The sequence below is a fragment of the Podarcis gaigeae genome (assembly GCF_964106915.1).
Source record: "Podarcis gaigeae genome assembly, chromosome: 8".
Taxonomy (NCBI): Eukaryota; Metazoa; Chordata; class Lepidosauria; order Squamata; family Lacertidae; genus Podarcis; species Podarcis gaigeae.
Window position 1 is genome coordinate 12,213,418 of NC_139684.1, and position 17,775 is coordinate 12,231,192.

Sequence of the window (17,775 nt, forward strand, 5' to 3'; positions counted from 1 at the left end):
TCTTGAGAGAAGACAAACTCCTCTGGGAAATAGCTACCCCCAGTGGACAGTCCTTCTCTGCAATTTGGGGAAATTTGGGGTACACTCCTGGAGTGCCCACCCATTGCAAATTTGTACAGTTTTAGCTTCAGTTTAAATGCATTTGCTGTTTTTATGCTTTTAACCATCTCAGAAGGTGGTGGACTTTCCTTCATCGGAGGTTTCTAAACAGAAGCTGGATGACCATCTGCTAGGAATTCTGTAGCTACGATTCCTGCACTGCAAGGGGTTGGACTAGATGCTTGGGGGTCCTTTTCAACTCTACAGTTATATGAACCTTAACTGTTTTTAGCCATCTGTTGTGTGCACTGCCTTAAGCCGGTTGTTGGAAAGGCGATGAATAAAGCAATGACAAGGAAATGTCAAGAAAGTGTGGGATGTAATCAGAGCCGCCTTTCCTATTGGGCTTACTGGTGCGGTGCGCCAGGGTGCTGGCCTCTCGGGGTGCCCCAGCGAGTGGGGAAGCTGTGCGGCTTTGCCAGCGGCCTCCCCTTTATCTGCACGCCCGCCAGCTGTGCCCCGTCAACCATATGGCTGGCGGGCGTGCAGCTTGCCTCCCAAGTCTCAGTGGGAGGAAAGCAATCCCTGCAGAGGCTTAGGATGGAAGCTGCGCCCCACCAACTATATGGCTGGCAGGAGTGCATCTTCCTTCCCAAGCCTCCACGGGAGGAGAGCAACTCTGGGAAATGGGTGTGTGTGTGCCGGAGGGTTCTTTGAACCATGGCGCCGGATATGCTTAAGACGGCCCTGGATGTAATCCACTGAGAGCAGTCAAGTACAACATTCCTTGAAATGCTAGAGAAGACATGCGAGGGAATGTTTGGTCCAGCCAGTCAAAACTTCCTGTTCCTCTTGGCTGGAGCATCCTTCCTTTTGCATGTGATTGAAGGTAGGCGTGGCCTAACCTGTCCAGGTAACAAAAGGACAAGGAATGCTGCCACCCTCTCCCTCTTTTTCACTTCCTTCTTCATTTGACCAGCTTCTTAGCCAGGACTGCTCTGTTAGCTCTCAGCTAGCAGGAGCACTGGGATTATCCCCCCATATGGGGTAGATCCACATGTACATATTTGTGACTAAGTCTGCTTTCAGGGATTCAACTGTGAACTGATGTAAGTAAACTTCTTTTATTAACTTTGAATAAGATTGTGGCGTCTTTATTCTTTTAAGAGACATTCAAGGGAACTTACCAGGAACATACAATTCAGTCTGACGCAATAGTGAGAAGCTCACACAGGCTTGCAGCCAGCTATCTGCTGTACATGTAAAAGGGGAATTTAAACTCTGCTAAGCAAAGAAACTTGCTAGCGCAAGTTAGGAAGGATATTAATAAATAATATATCCTCTCCTGCCGCCCTGAACATTCCCACAGAAAGCTTGTTTGTTTCAAGATGTACAAAGCGGCATTCAGAAAGGCTTGTTTTCTTTTTGCAAAGTGCAGATTCTCGTGGGTTGAAACAAACAAGACTGTTTATCTCTTCTAAGTGCTCCATTGTGGGGTTTTCGACGGTGCCAAAAAGGACTCAGGTTACCTCCTGCTGGGATTTGGAGGATCAAGCACCAGAATTTATAGGGACCTTGGCTGTTCCTCTGAAGAGCTCCTGGGGACAAGGGCTCCTAGGGACACTTGCAATGGGAACGCATTAGTTCCCAGAATTCTTTGGGGGAAGCCTCAAACAATGCATGTATGGTGTTGATTGTCTGGTGGCTTTTGTTATGCTACATGCAGGGGATAGGAATTTCTGTCCTCCTGTGGTATCATGATCAGAAACCTACTCTCCTCTCCTGCAACTGCTCTGTTTACCTTCTAACCTGATGAAGAGTTCTGGAGAATTCGAAAGCTTGCACAGCATTTCATGAAATTTCGGCTGATCCAATAAAGTCATTGCCCTAATGCATATAGTAGAATCTTTAAAATCTTACTTTTATGCAAGCTTCGTTTTACTGTATTTCATTTTTATAATTTTTTCCTCTTCACTTACAGATCTACCCTCTGCTTGCCCCTGAAGGGCTAACAACTTACTTCCCTTTTCGCAGCAAGAGGCTGAGACCACGCCCTGATCCCTACCTACCCACAACACTTTGTGAACATTGCACTATGTGTTTTCATAAAAGCCAGAGCACTGCAAACCCAAGGGAAAGTTCTGAGGGTGGGTGCGGAATTTTGGAGGCCCCTTGAGCTCTCTTGGAAATGGATCCAGGTTTTTCTAAATAAATAAATGGAATAGCATTGATGCTCAGTGAAGAACCTTAAAATAGAACAAGCACCACAGCACCTTACTGCCTGTCAACGCCTCTGGCAGGGCTCACAAATCTTTTGTCCTGAAAAGGGTCATATGGCTTATTATTCCATAGATGGCTCCCTCTGTGGGGATTTATAGTACAGACCTCTGAGCATGTGCAGTTTTGCAGCTGAAACTCACTCACATCATTGCACCGTCACGACTGCAGGAGCAGAGCAGGGTGGCTGTGAGATTAAACACTGAAATAAATAAATAAAGGTATTATGTATATAATAAAGGTTCATAAATGTACCAAGCAAACACATACATAGATATATAAGCCACATGTCTGAAGCTGCACAGGAGAGCAGCCATGGAGCCATTTTGACTCCCAGGCTGACCAGGTGTTTTCTCTGCAAGGTCAAATGGAAGAGCCTCCCCATTGTCTTTTCCTTCACAAATCCTGTTTTAAGGGTATGTCTGTGTATGAATAGGGTGAGCCTGTGACTTGGGCTCAGGAACTAAGTACTTAAGTACTTATCATTACAAAAGACTGGCCAGGCTCCCCAGGGTATCAATCCAGTAAACATCAACAGGTAACTTGCCAGACAGGAGGTAAACAACCCACTCAGATTTCTGCTTTAGCCCGCCCTTTCTGTGATGTAGGTATGATGTATCTGGGGTGGTGGTCTTGAACTACACCCCTTCTGTGATGTAGGTATGATGTTTCTGGGGGTGGTCTTGGACTCCAAGGTGGGCAATTTAAAATGTCTATATAAGGGGGGACACACCTTGGTTCTGGGTCCTCCTCCTTCTCCTGCCTGTGAAGGGGACACCCTGTTGCAACAGTTCAATAAAGATCAGGCTTACTAGCTGCTTTGCATCTCAATATTCTCTGGTTGGCCTCTGTTTTTTTCCTCCGACCGATGGAGAACCTACAAAGGAATCTATAGGAAATGACTGGCAGAATCCGAGACCAGGGAGAAGAGTCGGTAGAAGAAGACTGGAAGAAATTTAAAGACTATCTACAGAAACATTGTAAAATTAAGGAATGTTAGAAGGATGCTGGAATGAAGTTATGTGGTTTTAGCAGTAATGTTATAAAGGATTAAGTAAAAATGGATTGTCAACAGGTCAGAATGTAAGTTACAGTTACAGTAAGTTAAGATAAATTATTAAGATAGAAACAAAGATGGAAAGGATTTCCTGAAATAACTAATTGAACTAGAATACAAAAAAGGGAGGTGTGAGGAGGTCAAGGAAACAAGCAAATGAAAGATAAGACATGGAAAGATTGACTTGTTTTTAATTGTTTTTATTTTTCTGTATTTTGTATTTTCTGTTTTTCTTTTTCTATTTTCTATTTTTGTAATTTTTTTGAAACTTCAATAAATATTATTTTTTAAAAAAATTACAAAGGAATCTATAAGGGCTCTTGTGTCCCCCATAAGGGAATAAGGACAGATTTCCGTTTATTACAACACGTTTACTTGGAAATAAGCCCCATTTTGCACATAATGAATTAAAGAAGATATTTAAAATGACTGCTCCCAAGATGTCTAAAGGATTATAGGGGCAGAGATTCCAAAAGAGATGGTTAAGTTGTTTAAGTATGCTACTGCTGCAGCCAGAATCCTATATGTGCAGAAGTGGAAAAAAGATGTCCCAACGAAAGAAGTATGGATCTTGAAATTAATGGACTTTGCAGAGATGGCGAAGCTGACAGCAAGAATAAGAGATCAAAAGGACAAGAACTTTGTCGAAGAGTGGAGGCTCTTTTCGGACTCTCTGAGAAAAAACTATATAGCCAAATGAAATTGCAAGCAGGACTTGAATAATGGGCAAGGGAAGGAGAATAAATAAATGATTGTTATAATTACAACAGAAAATAAATGGCAGTTATGGCAGCAGATAAAGGAATACAACAGGAACGTCACAGACGTAAGGATGGGGAGTCAAAATGTAAAAAATGATTATATTGAAAGTAAATTGAACAATGTCAAATGTTGCGTAAAAAACTAAAACAAAGGAAATAAGCCCCAATCTGCTAAAGTGAAGAAGGTGTGTTTCTAAAGTCAAAACAAGAAAATGAGGACTTGCATCCATGTTAACTGACCATATGGCTTCTGAAAGATGCAGGCAATGTTTTTTTTCAAAGGTCTGATTTCCATATAAGGTATATTTAAATCAGCCCTTAATTCAGAACCATGAGGACTAGAATCTTGCTCTGTTTTAAGAGAAAAGCTGTAGCTCCATGCATGCAGAATGCCCCAAGTTCAGTCCTCAGCATCTGGGAGGGCTGGGAGAGACCATCTGTCCAAAAGCCCTGGAGACCTGCTGCCAGTCAGTGTGGAAAATATTGAGCGAGACGGCTCCAGGGTGTGACCAGGTATAGGGCAGCTTCCTCCTTTCTGTTAAGTTGTGGGCGAACATATCAGACGACACAGCGATTCTTCAAACAGCTCTTCTTTATTCTGAGGCCAGAACTGAACTGAGCTGAAGGGCTCAGTCAGCCTGCTTATATAGAGCTCCAGTACCTTGTTACTGTAACAACTTTCTAAAACTATCCAATCACTGAATGTCACTTTTGATCCTTCATTTGCATACAAACTATCCAATCACTGAACGCCACTTTCGATCCTTCATTTGCATAACTATCTACAGTATCCCCCTGCTGGCCCAGGGTGAGAACTTTAGTACATAACACGTTCCTCCTCAAATCAGCCCTTTATCCAGAACAAGGACTAGAATCTTGCTTCATTTTTAACAAAAAAAGGACCCCAGCTCAGTGCTAGAGCAGATGCTCAGCTTACAGAAGGTCCCAGGTTCAATCCCTAGTGGCATTTCCAGGTGGGCTGCGAATTGTCCCTTGCCTGAAACCCTAGAGAGCCTTTGCTGCCGGTCAGTGTAGACAATTCTGGGCTAGATGGACCCATGGTCTGATTCACTATAAACCAGCTTTCTGTGCTCTGATGTCTTAAGGGAGGAGCCTAGCTGAGTGGTTAAAGAACCAGCATTGCATGCACAGTTCAAGAACTATGAGGACTAGACTCTTAAGTTATTTTTAGGTGAGGGACTGTAACTCAGTGGCAGAGCCCCTGCTTGGCATGCAGAAGGTCCCAGCTTCAGCCTCCAAGGACTGGAGTTGTTCCCTGCCTGAAACCCTGGAGAGCCATTGCTGCCAGTCAGAGTTGACAATACTGTACTGAGTTAGATGAACCCGTGGCCTGAACCAGACTTGTTTATCATGGAAACAGGAAGCTGGCCCTGCCTGCAGTATATGAGCCTGGGCAGGTAGAATTCTGGTCTCAGGCCTGGAGTATAAAGGTGAGTCAAACATCACTATTTTCGCTCTGCTTTCCTTTAAACCTATACTTGTAGGTCACAGACGGAGCATAGCTGTCAACTTACAGATTTGAAAATAAGGGACCAGCAGCCTCAAAAATAAGGGATCAGCAGCCAAAATAAGGGATTTTCCAAGCACAGGTATGTTCAACTTCTGAGCCCCTCCAAGCCAAAGGCAGAAAGCCCAGCCAGCAGCCAAACGAAGCCTCAAGCGGTGGTTCCCACAGCGCAGCAACCCGGCAAAGGGGATGCAGCAAGGAAAACCATCGTCATCTCTCCGCTGGGAAGCGCTGAGCAAAGGCGAGTCCCCAGGCAATGTGGCCGATTTTATCGGCACAAGGCATGCAAGCTCCACCCCCCAGTCGTTCTTAGGCTCCTTATTGGGTGAGCAACGCAGCCAAGCAACACAGTTGGAGCCTCCCTCCTCCCTGGCCGGCAGGCAGGGAGGGAGAGGAGCTGCTTCCTTTGAAACCCAGGAAATTTAAGGGACATCATCAATAAGGGACAGCAGTGGGACACGACGCTGGGATAAGGGACTTTCCCGCCAAATAAGGGACCGTTGACAGCTATGAGATGGAGACATCCTTCTCCCCAGATTGGCGAAACCACTTGCAGTTTGGTGCTGTCTCCACTAGAGGTTGCCAGCTCACCACTTCCAGCCCCTGAAAACAGAACTGAGTTAGGACCATAGAACTGAAGAGTGGGAAAAGGATCCAACGGTCATCTAGTCTAACCCCCTGCTACTTTGCAGTTCCAGAGGAAGGTGTCCTGGGCCATTTTCTTTGCTGCCCGGATGGGAGATGTTTACTGGTCTGAGCACCGTAGCCTATATGAGGCAGGAGGACATTCCTGGATGTCTCAGCAGCGCCAACAGTCCTGGAATAAGCAAATGATTTAGGTGTGCTGCAGAGCATGTGCAAAGTGCCTTTCTCTCAATGCTGAGTAATTGGGGTCTGCACACCAGTGCACACACCCTACCTAGGATTAAGAGACAGGGCTTCCGAATAACAAAGGCATGCTGCAGAGCATGTGCAGAGCGCCTTTCAGTACTGAGTAACCAGAGTCCATACACAAACACACATAAATCCCTAGGATTAAGAGACGGGGCTTCCACATAATAACAATGTGCCGCAGAGCATGTGCAAAGTACCTTTCTATCATCCTTTTTCTCTCAATGCAAAAATTGACAGGAGTTGAAGGATTTGCAAGTGAAAAGAACCATTGGGAGAGGTTTCTCCAAGACAGTAACTTCTGCAGAGGAAATATTTGGGACATTAAGAGTCAAGGATTGTTCTCCTGTACAAATTCAGATTGTTTATGTACTAAGGTATGCAGTGCTTTTTTTTCCCTTAAAAAAATGTTTAGGGGTACTCTCATTTTGAGGGCTGAGACTTACTTCCGAGGAATCAGACCAGGGGATGGCTGCAATCCAAAACAAACACACGCACCTACACACGCACGCACAAAAATGGAAAACGCTCCTTGGAGAGCTGAATCATCTCCTTGCACACAAGGGGTGACCCGGGCGTGGCCCAGGCAAGTAAAGGCAAATGATGGTCTAGTCCCCATCATGTTTGGCCTTCCAGGTGGAGTTGGACTGCCAACTCCCGTCAGCTGGCCAAAGCAAAAGTCAGGGAAGATGGTGGGAGTTGTCCAGTAACATTTCAAGGTCCACAGATCTGGGTCAGAGGGTGAGCAGCTCCCTGCAAGCCGTTCTGAATTATTTACCTCTCTGCGCAAGGCAGGATTGGAACCTGTGCTCTCTCTCAAGTGCCCGCTCTGTAACCCGAGGGATCACACCTCTCTCCCATCAAAAACCATCCATTAACAAATCCCTTGCAGAAACACCCAGAGGAGGGAAACAAAGGCACCCAACCAAACCAGTCCGGTTGTGAAATCGAGCCTTTCCCACACGCCCCTCGTCGGTTTTGTCATCAACTCCGCATGACAAATTGGCGGGTTGTTCTACAAAGCCAGGATTATGTTCCTGACGGCCCCAGTCCTGGCACGTGGGCAAGTGCGCCCAGGTTGCCAGCCACACTTTGCCTCCCACGCTTGGGCTGTGTGTGGCTCCCCTACATCAAAGTTCAGCAGGTAGGCACAGTGGCGTAGCGTGGGTTGTCAGCACCCGGGGCAAGGCAAGTAATTTGTGCCCCCTAACCCGTGGATTTGCGCCCCCTAACCCATGGATTTGCGCCCCCTAACCCCCAGATGTTGCGCCCGGTGTGGCTGGCCCCCCCCTGCACCCCCCACGCTACGCCACTGGGTAGGCAGCCTGGGGGTCATTTTGGACTCATGGCTGTCCATGGAGGCTCAGGTTAATTCTGTGTCCAGGGCAGCTGTCTACCAGCTCCATTTGGTACACCAGCTGAGACCCTACCTGCCCACTCACTGTCTCACCACGGTCGTCTATGCTTTGGTTATCTCCCACTTGGACTACTGCAAGGCGCTCTATGTGGGGCTACCCTTGAAGGGGACTCGGAAACGACAACTAATCCAGAATGCAGCAGATAGACAGGTGACTGGGAGCAGCTGCTGGGACCATATAACACTGGCCCTAAAGCATGGGTAGGCAAACTAAGGCCCGGGGGGGGGGGTGCAGATCCGGCCCAATAACCTTCTAAATCCGGCCTGCAGATGGTCCGGGAATCAGCATGTTTTTACATGTCCTTTTATTTAAAATGCATCTCTGGGTTATTTGTGGGGCACAGGAATTCATTCTCTCCCCCCTCCCCGCAGAAAAAAAATATAGTCCGGCCCCCCACAAGGGACAGTGGACCCCTGCTGAACAAGTTTGCTGACCTCTGACTTAAAGGATCTACATTGGTTACCAGTACATTTCTGAGTACAATTCAAACTGTTGATGCTGACCTTTAAAGCCCTAAACGGCCTCGGCCCAGTACAGTCATACCTCAGATTGAAGTTTCTTCAGGTTGAGTGTTTTTGGGTTACGCTCCACGGTGACCTGGAACTAACGGAATGGGTTACTTCTGGGTTTCGCTGCCTGTGCATGTGCAGACACTCAAAATGACGTCACACACATGTGCAGACGCGGCGAATCGCAACCCGCGCACGTGCAGACGCGGATTGCGTTCGCTTCAGGATGCGAACGGGGCTCTGGAACGGATCCCATTCGTATCCAGAGGTACCACTGTATACTTGAAGGAGCGTCTCGAAGAGGTTAAGGAGGTTAACGAAGAGGTTAAGGAGGTTATGGTAAAATGGGCAATAGACATTGGATATAATTTGGATTTTGTAAAAATGGATGAAGTTGTGGACTAAAGGAATGAAATTTACAGCCTGTACTGCCCTCAGAGAAAATATGGAAAAGATGATGTATCGTTGGTGCATCACCCCTGTGAAATTGCAAAAAATGTATAAGACTGGCGACAAAAGGTGTTGGAAGTGTAAATCTAAAGAGGGAAGCTTCTACCACATGTGGTGGAAATGTGCAGAAGTTAAAAATTTTTGGAATTCTATCTACAACGAACTAAAGAAAATACTTAAATACACCTTTGTCAAAAAGCCCAAAGCCTTCCTTCTGGGAATGATCGGAGAGGAGATTAAGAAAGAAGATTATATAATGTTTCAATATGCAACTGTAGCTGCCAGGATTCTGTTAGCACAAAATTGGAAAACCCCAAATACCCCGACCGTTAAAGATTGGCAAATTAAATTATTTGAGTATATGGATCTGGCAAAAATGACGCAGAACATTAGACAGCAAAAAGGTTCAAGGTTTATCAACAATTGGTCTAAATTCATAACATATATGGAAACAAATTCTAGAGATATAAAAATCACAGTAGGTTTAATATAATCCTTGCGATGTGTTTACGCTAAAAAATGAAAAACTGCAGAATGGATTTAATATTCACATAACCCAAAACCGAGATGGAGGGAAGTCAAACGTTATTTATTGTTAATTAATGTTTGTTTTTTGGTTGGTTTAGGTGTTTTGATTTGCTTGATGTTTTCTTTTCTTTTCTTTTTCTATTTTTGGTATGTGTTGGCTATTTTTCTTTTTCTTTCTTTGCTGTTGTTTGGTTATAGAAAATGAATAAAAAGAAGTTTAAAAAAAGAAGAAGGAGCGTCTCCACCCCCATCATTCAACCTGGACACTGAGGTCCATCTCTGAGGGTCTTCTGGTGGTTCCCTCACTGCAAGAAGTAAAATTACAGGGAACCAGGCAGAGGGCCTTCTTGATTGTAGTGTCTGCCCTGTGGAACACCCTCCCTTCAGATGTCAAGGAAAGAAAGAACTATACAAATTTTGGAAGACATCCGAACACAGCCCTGTATCGGGATTTTTTTTTGGGGGGGGGGGTTTATATGTGTTGAAAGCCAACCAGAGTGGCTGGGGCAACCCAGTCAGATGGGTGGGGTACAAATAATAAAATTATTATTAAGTAAGGGGATATGTTGTATGTGTGCCAAATAGATACTGGGGATTACCAAGAAAAGAAAAGAAAAAAGGAATGTAGACTCATTGGGCAGAAACCTATCTTCCTGCTCTTATTCTATAATGCTTCAAATGCTGTTATATTGTTACATGCTTCATTGGTATTATTACTGATGACTAATAATGAGAAGCGGGGTGCACATACTCTAAATCAGGGTTTTCCAAATGGTGGTTCATGAACCAGCAGCCTGTAGGCTTCATTCAGGCAGTTGTAAAAATACAATTAAAAGTCACACTGTATTTAGCAGAGCCCACTGCAATTGCTACACCAGGCAGGGAAATCATTTAGTGTGTCTACCAAGATACTCCATTAATTTCTCTTATCCCCCTTTAAAGCCACCCAAGTTGGTGGCCACCCATGCATCCTGTGGGAGGGAGTTCCACAGTTTAACACTGTGCTGCATGAAGGACTTTCTTTTATCCATCCTGAATCTTCCAACATTCAGCTTCACTGAAGGTCAACAAATTCAAGTGTTATGGGAGAGGGAGAAAAAAATTATCTGCCCATTTTCTCCAGGCTATGCCTAATCCATCACAGAATCAGAGAATTATAGAGTCGGAAGGGACCCCGGGATCATCTAGTCAAACCCCCTGCAATGCATGCCACCTCTTATTTTTCTCTGAATTAAAATATCCCAAACACTGCAATATTTCTTCATGGGGAGCCGCTCCATCCCCTTGATAATTTTACAGACCCTCCAAGTGTCCCTATTTTCCAAGGACAGTCCCAGATTTACAGAAGCTGCCCTGGTTTCGGATTTGAACCTGGAATGTCCCACTTTTCCTTAGGACACCCCTATTTTCATCAGAGAAATATTGGAGGGTATGGAGTTATGCAACCCCATGAGCCAAGGAGATAAGTAACTGTACAGTGGTACCTCGGGTTAAGTACTTAATTCGTTCCGGAGGTCCGTTCTTAACCTGAATCACCACTTTAGCTAATGGGGCCTCTTGCTGCCGCTGCTGCACGATTTCTGTTCTCATCCTGAAGCAAAGTTCTTAACCCGAGGTACTATTTCTGGGCTAGCGGAGTCTGTAACCTGAAGCGTATGTAACCTGAAGCATATGTAACCTGAAGCGTATGTAACCCGAGGTACCACTGCACAACCTTTAAAAGACATCTGAAAGTAGCCTGGTATCGGGAAGTTTTTATTATGTGTTATTATGTTTTATATATGTTGGAAGCCACCCAGAGTGGCTGGGGCAACCCAGCCAGATGGGCAGGATATGAATAATAAAATTATTATTATTATTATTATGGAATAGGATGTCCCTGTTTTCATTAGGAAAATGTTGGAAGGTATGGTTTTGGCTGCCCTTTTCTGAACATAAGTGGGCAAAGTTGGACAATTTCATGGAGGATAAGTGTTTTAATGGCTACTAGCCAGGAGTGCTCTTCTGCTCAGTTCCTCCTTATGGGTTTCTCATGCGGTGCATCTGTGAGAAGAGGATGCTGGCCCAAATGGGCCACTGGCCTGATCCTGCAGAGCTTTTCTTCACTTCACAAGCAGAGGGACCCCTTCATGACCCTAAGCCACCAAGACCGGATTTGTGACATTCTTCTTGCTCTGCCCAGCAAAGACTGTTCCCTGCCAGGAAAGGTGAATTGTTTTACCAGAACTTTATACTACTAATAGTTTAAAGGGAGAAAAAAAGGGGGGATGGACCTCTGAGTCAATGCAAGATTTCAGCATGCAAACCCAGGGCTTGTGCCAAAATAAATCATGCAGGACGACTCTGACAAACAGCATTAATCATAAGTTAATGCCCAGGTTTGGCTGAGGCTCCTTGGCGCTGGTCGTATATCTTGCCCCAGGATTTAAATGGAGAAAAAGAAGACATGCCTCAGTTAATTATACATATTACAGAAAATAGCCTGGGAATGGGTTGTTCTGATCATTCTTGATGGTTCTGGTGGGGAACCCTAAGGAATGCATGAAATCATAGAATTGTAATGTTGGAAGGGACCACAAGGGTCATCTAGTTCAACCTGCTGCAATATTTTTGCCCATGGGACTCGAACCCATGACCTTGTAATTAGGAGTCTCATGCTCTGCTAACGGAGCTATCTAAAGAATCACGTACAGAATTAGGTCAGGGTCCATCCAGCTTAAGGGACGCGGGTGGCGCTGTGGGTTAAACCACAGAGCCTAGGACTTGCCGATCAGAAGGTTGGCGGTTCGAATCCCCGCAACGGGGTGAGCTCCCGTTGCTCGGTTCCTGCTCCTGCCAACCTAGCAGTTCGAAAGCATGTCAGAGTGCAAGTAGATAAATAGGTACCGCTCCAGCGGGAAGGTAAATGGCATTTCCGTGTGCTGCTCTGGTTTGCCAGAAGCGGCTTAGTCATGCTGGCCACATGACCCGGAAGCTGTACGCCGGCTCCCTGGGCCAATAAAGCGAGATGAGAGCCGCAACCCCAGAGTCGGCCACGACTGGACCTAATGGTCAGGGATCCCTTTACCTTTACCTTTTACCATCCGGCTTAATATTGTCTCCACTGACTGGCAGCAATGGCTCTCCGAGGTTTCAGACAGGGCCCCCTTTCAACCCGACCTGGGACCTTCTGCATGCCAAACAGGTGCTCTGCCACTGAGTTACAGCCCTTTCCTTAAGACGTAAGAATATAGGGCGCTGTATTATACCAAGCCAGGCTCTTTGGCCCAGCTAGACTGACTGATAGGGGCTCTCCAGGATTCTTGGAGAAGCTCCAGGCTAGGGATTCAACCTCTCACCTTCTGATCTCCAATTTGACGGGGGAACAAGAAGTGCCACAAGCTGAAGAAAAGAAGGAATATGGGGGTGAGGGAAAGAAAAAGAAAAAGAAACAGGGCACTTTGGGATGTGGGGTGGATCCACATCTAAGGAAAGTTCTGTGCACATTTAAAGCACATGATTTTACCCCCCCAAAAAATCCTGGAAACTGTTGTTTCCTCCCCACAGAGCCACAATGCCCAGCGCCCTTAGCAAACTACGGTTCCCAGGATTCTCTGGAGGAAGCCATGCACTTTAAATGTGTGTTGAATGTGTTTTAAATGTAAGGTGCGGATCTAGAGGTGACGCTGTACGATTTCTTTTCGCCCAGCTATCCATTCTGTAGAGCTACATCTGCAGGACTGTCCTGCAAAACCAAACGCTTCCCTTTTTAGAGAGATTCCAAGGTGTTCAGGTGCAGAGGGGATATTCTCTCTCCCTCTCTCCCCACTGCCACCCAGTGGTCTTTTTTTAAAAAAAAAATGATATTTATTAAAGTTTCCAGAATAAAAAAGGAAAGATAGAAAAAAGAAAAGAATAAAGTTTACACTTAGTTTCGTTGACATCTTTCCTGGACTCCCCCCCCCTCCCCCTCTCGTATTCCCATTCCATAAAATTAATTCCACAACATTCTTACCCCAAATTTTAAAACCTTATTATAATTATAAATAACCCATTTATTCAAAATTAATTTATCTTATTTAACCATTTCTCCTTATGATTTTTATGCTTCCCTAAGCTCGACCCCAATTCCCTTCCACGAATTCCCCTATTTTCATAGAACCAGAAGAAATAAGAAAAAAGAAAAGAAAGAAAAAATATGTAATTTTACAGCCTTTGGATTCCAAATCTCCCTCCCCCTTTTCCCGGTTCCGATCCCCAAAGTTCATCCATCTGTCTACTGCCAAACTGGAGAACCCACGTCCATGTCTCAGTTCTACTTTGCCGTCTTTTGATAGCTTTTGATTTCAGAAAGTCCAATCTCGGAGAAACTATCAGAAAAGATCATTCTTCTTCCATCCAGACCTCTATGTTTAAGAGTATAACTCAAATTCTGTTTCTTGATCCTTTTAAAGTCTGGATGTCCCAAATGTTCCAACTTCGAGTTTAGTCCAGCTCTTATTCCTCAGGTTTCTTTTCCTGTTCTGCTGCAAAAACCTTCTAATTCAGAAACTTCTTGTTCTCCACAGAGGCTTTATTTATTCAGGAACATAAACTTACGTCAAGTCCCTTCCTTTCTTCAATAGATAAATCCATTGTCTCCTTTAGTGTAGAAACCTCTGTAGACAAAATAATGCTTCGTTTTTGCAGCTTTCCCAAGAGATAACAAATCCTGCTCAGTTTCATAGTATTTTTCCACTTGCTGCTACTGTTGCAATGTCCCAACCTCCCTCTAGAGGGAATATGGTAACTTAATTTCTTTCCAGATCAGACCCAAAAGTCAAATAACTTGTTGCCTTTATTTCCAATAATTTATGTCCAAATTGTAACAAATCTAACCAGCAAAGCCATCGTAACAAAGTTCTCTTTTATTTTCCTGCTTTGACAGCTACTTTGACAGCTGTCAAAGTTTCTGTGTCTCTTCACCATTCTCTCATAACGGATCGCTCCCGGTTCCCGGGGGGGGTTGCATTTTAGTTCTCACAAACCAATCTTCTCCTCCAGCACAATTATTGTAATTTCCCTTCGTGAAATTAATTTTTTCCAAAAAAAGAGTTCATCTCTTGATCTTAGTTGTCAAATCCTTGCGTTAAAACATCTACAACGGGGGGGGGGGGGGCGGGCTTCCTTTTTGCACCTCCCCCGCTCGCTCCAAATTCATAAATCAAATTTTCCCTTTTAAGTCCGATAAATTTACTCACGGGTTGTTCTTTTTAATCCAAATCCAAAATTTTCCAAAGATTTGCGCCCCCTAACCCTAACCCCCAGATGTTGCACCCGGTGTGGCCGCCCCCCCCCCTGCACCCTCCACGCTACACCACTGCACCTGGTGCCTTCATTACACACCTTTAGGCGCCAGGCAAAAATGTTCCTTTTTAACCAGGCCTTTGGCTGATCTGTTTGACATCCTATACCCTTTTAAAATGTGGCTCTTTTCTGGAAGGGGGGTGTTATTGGGTGGTTGTTTTTATCAGTGGCGTAGCGTGGGGGGTGCAGGGGGGGCCGGCCGCACCGGGCGCAACATCTGGGGTTAGGGCAAATCCACGGGTTAGGGGGCGCAAATCCACGGGTTAGGGGGCGCAAATTACTTGCCTTGCCCCGGGTGCTGACAACCCACGCTACGCCACTGGTTTTTATTCTGATATATGTTGTGATCTTTTCTGTGAACTGCCCTGAATGAATGAATGAATGAGAAACCGGGACAGCTTCTGTAAATCCAGGACTGCCCCTGGAAAATAGGGATACTTGGAGGAGCTGTTGATGTTCAGCAGGGAAGGTTGCCTGCCTGATATCAGGTGGGAGGGAGTTGCACACCTGGGCCTGAACACACAGCAACATATGCATCTGAGCCATGGGGTGGGGGACACACTAGAACAGACATGAGGATATAACATGAGGCCTGCTGGATCCGGCCAATGGCCCATCTAGCCCAGCATCTTGTTCTCACAGCGGCCAACTGGTGCCCCCAAAGGAAAACCTCAAACAGGACCCAGGCAAAAGTGCCCTCTCCCCGCCTGCACATTCCAGCAACTGGATTCAGAAGCATCGCTGCATCTAAATGTGGAGGCAAAGCTTCACTGCCTCCTGCAGGAGTGAGTTCCATAGATTAACTATGCACTGGACTCCTCCAAAGATCACGGTGATCAGGCAGGGATTTAAGAAATCAGGTGTTCCTTAAAGTATTCTGGACCCAAGTTGATAAGGACCACAAGAATTAATGAACTAAACCTGGCTCAGTAACCTATAGGCAGGCAGTATAATTTCTGTCTGTCCCACCAACAGTCTAGCTGCAGAATTTTGCTCCAAAATGAACAGAATTACAAATAATGGGAATTACTAATAAAGTTGTGCTCCATTCTGGAAAAATGAATCAACAGAAACTAGCACTGGTACCAGCCATATTTGTGAACAGGTTTGGGGAGATTTGTTTCAGTTTGCATTTTGAGCCTAACCAATTTGCACGTTCTGGAACCATATGAGAACCAAAACAGAACAGTCCTTCAAAATTCACACTTCTCTGAATTTTGCAACGCAGCTCTCCAGCCGGGCAACGTGTACAGAAATGCATGTACTGGGGTGAACTGTGCATAAAACTGGACATATTAGTGAAATCAGCACTCCAAAATGTGTTACGTCAGGGAAAACTGCAAGAATGTGCTAAGGGAATGTAAATGCCAAAACGCTGGTGGATCTTTAGGCTTATTCTTTTAAAAATCTGCAAATTGATGTGGAAGTGTGCAAAGCTGAATTTAAGACTGAAAAAATGGGGGGAAATGGAGAGAAACTGACATGGATAGATCCATAGATGTGCAGAACATATTGGATTATATTGAACGAAGTGCTAACCCACTAAAATTAATGATCTTAAGATACGTTATTCATTTGTTCATTGTATCTGTATCCCATCTTTCCTCTAAGGAACTGAGGGTGGCCTAACTGGTTCTCCTCTTCTTTCACTCCCCACAACATCCCTGCAAGGTAGTGTAGGCTGTGAGTGAGTGACTAGCCCACAAGGTTACACCTAGGAGGCTCTATGGCCGAGAGGAAGATTCAAACCCTGGTCTCTCCTATGTCCTAGTCTGCTATGCCACACAGTCTAATCAGAAGTATGCAGCTCAGTTACGTATAACGCCATATTATGTGTTCTGTTCTAATCCCAGATAATTATAACATCTCAAATTATAGCATCCGCTCTTCTGGCTATGATGAAGCGGTGACTGTTGCCCTGTCAGATGGGCAAAATCTGACATCTGGCCTGGGAAGGGAGCTGTGTCTCTCTTGGCTGCTCAGCCTGAGGTCATGAAGAAGAGGAGAGGCAGTGCCCTGAGCCATCGGGACATCCTGGCTCCTCTAGTGCCGTGTCAATTGCTTCCTCCAGGATTGCAGGGGTGATCCAAGGGGGAAAGTCACAGGGGTTTCTTTTTTTCAAAAGGTGCTTCCAGACAGTCAGTTTTCAGACGGGATTCAACAAACCATAAAATTGGAGGGGTCATCTAGTCCGACCCCCTGCCAGGAAGGAACTGCAATTAAATTCAATCACATGGGAGCAAGCTCAGGTCGCACAACTGAAGTTTGTATTCACAACATGCCTGTTCTCTGCCTGTCCACCCAGCAAATTGGCCTATTTGTGATAAGAAAAGCAATAAGGAATTGGACTCTTTCTGATGAGGAAATGCACCGGGGAGAATGGGATCGCTCAACACCAATGGTGTAGCATGGGTTGGCAGTGCCCGGGTCTGCACAGAGGGAGGGGTGAGAGGGAGGGAGGGACGGAGGGAAATGGGCAGAGCATGCATGCACAATCAACTGCCTAATGGCGTCTGCGTCACCCAAGAGATCACAGCCACAGAGATAAGAAGAGAAAATACATTCCATTGTCTGGAGAAGTCACTTCCTGGTTTGCATGGAAAAGCCATTTTATTCGTACCCTTAATTGTTGCATTATACTTGTTGCTAACCCTCATAACTCCATCTTATCTCTCCCCCCGCCCCCGTCCCCCATATCTTGAATCCTGCTTGTGATTTCATATCTCTAAAATACTTCGACAAATAGTAAACAAAAAAGCAAAAAAGGCCTCCATTTTCCATAAACAGTTCACAGTTTTGATCTCTTAGTTTTACAGTCAGATTTCACCATTTCAGCATAATCCATTAATATTATAAGTCGTTCTTCTTTGGTTGTAATCTCTCCCCCTTTCAATTTTTGCATGTAAAAGATTCCGGCTGCAGTTGTTGCATACATAAAAAGATTAGTCAGCTTCTTCGGAACCTACGTCCCCATTATCCCTAGCAAAAAGGC

At 45.1% G+C, this 17,775-nt stretch overlaps 1 protein-coding gene and 1 long non-coding RNA gene across 2 annotated transcripts in view; one reads left to right on the plus strand and one right to left on the minus strand.

Annotated features, from left to right (window-relative positions):
• The first annotated feature begins 2,556 nt into the window (after positions 1 to 2,556).
• On the plus strand, positions 2,557 to 3,130 carry LOC310850150. The gene is made up of 2 exons (XR_014567240.1): positions 2,557 to 2,924; positions 2,977 to 3,130. It is a non-coding gene; the product is annotated as an uncharacterized lncRNA (long non-coding RNA).
• Positions 3,131 to 15,600: 12,470 nt separating this feature from the next.
• The window catches only part of LOC310849731 (uncharacterized protein), a 29,784-nt gene continuing 27,609 nt past the window's right edge, over positions 15,601 to 17,775 (minus strand). Inside the window, exon 5 of the transcript XR_014567030.1 lies at positions 15,601 to 16,996. The gene's annotated coding sequence lies outside the window, so the exon portion shown is untranslated. The remainder of the gene's footprint in view (positions 16,997 to 17,775) is intronic.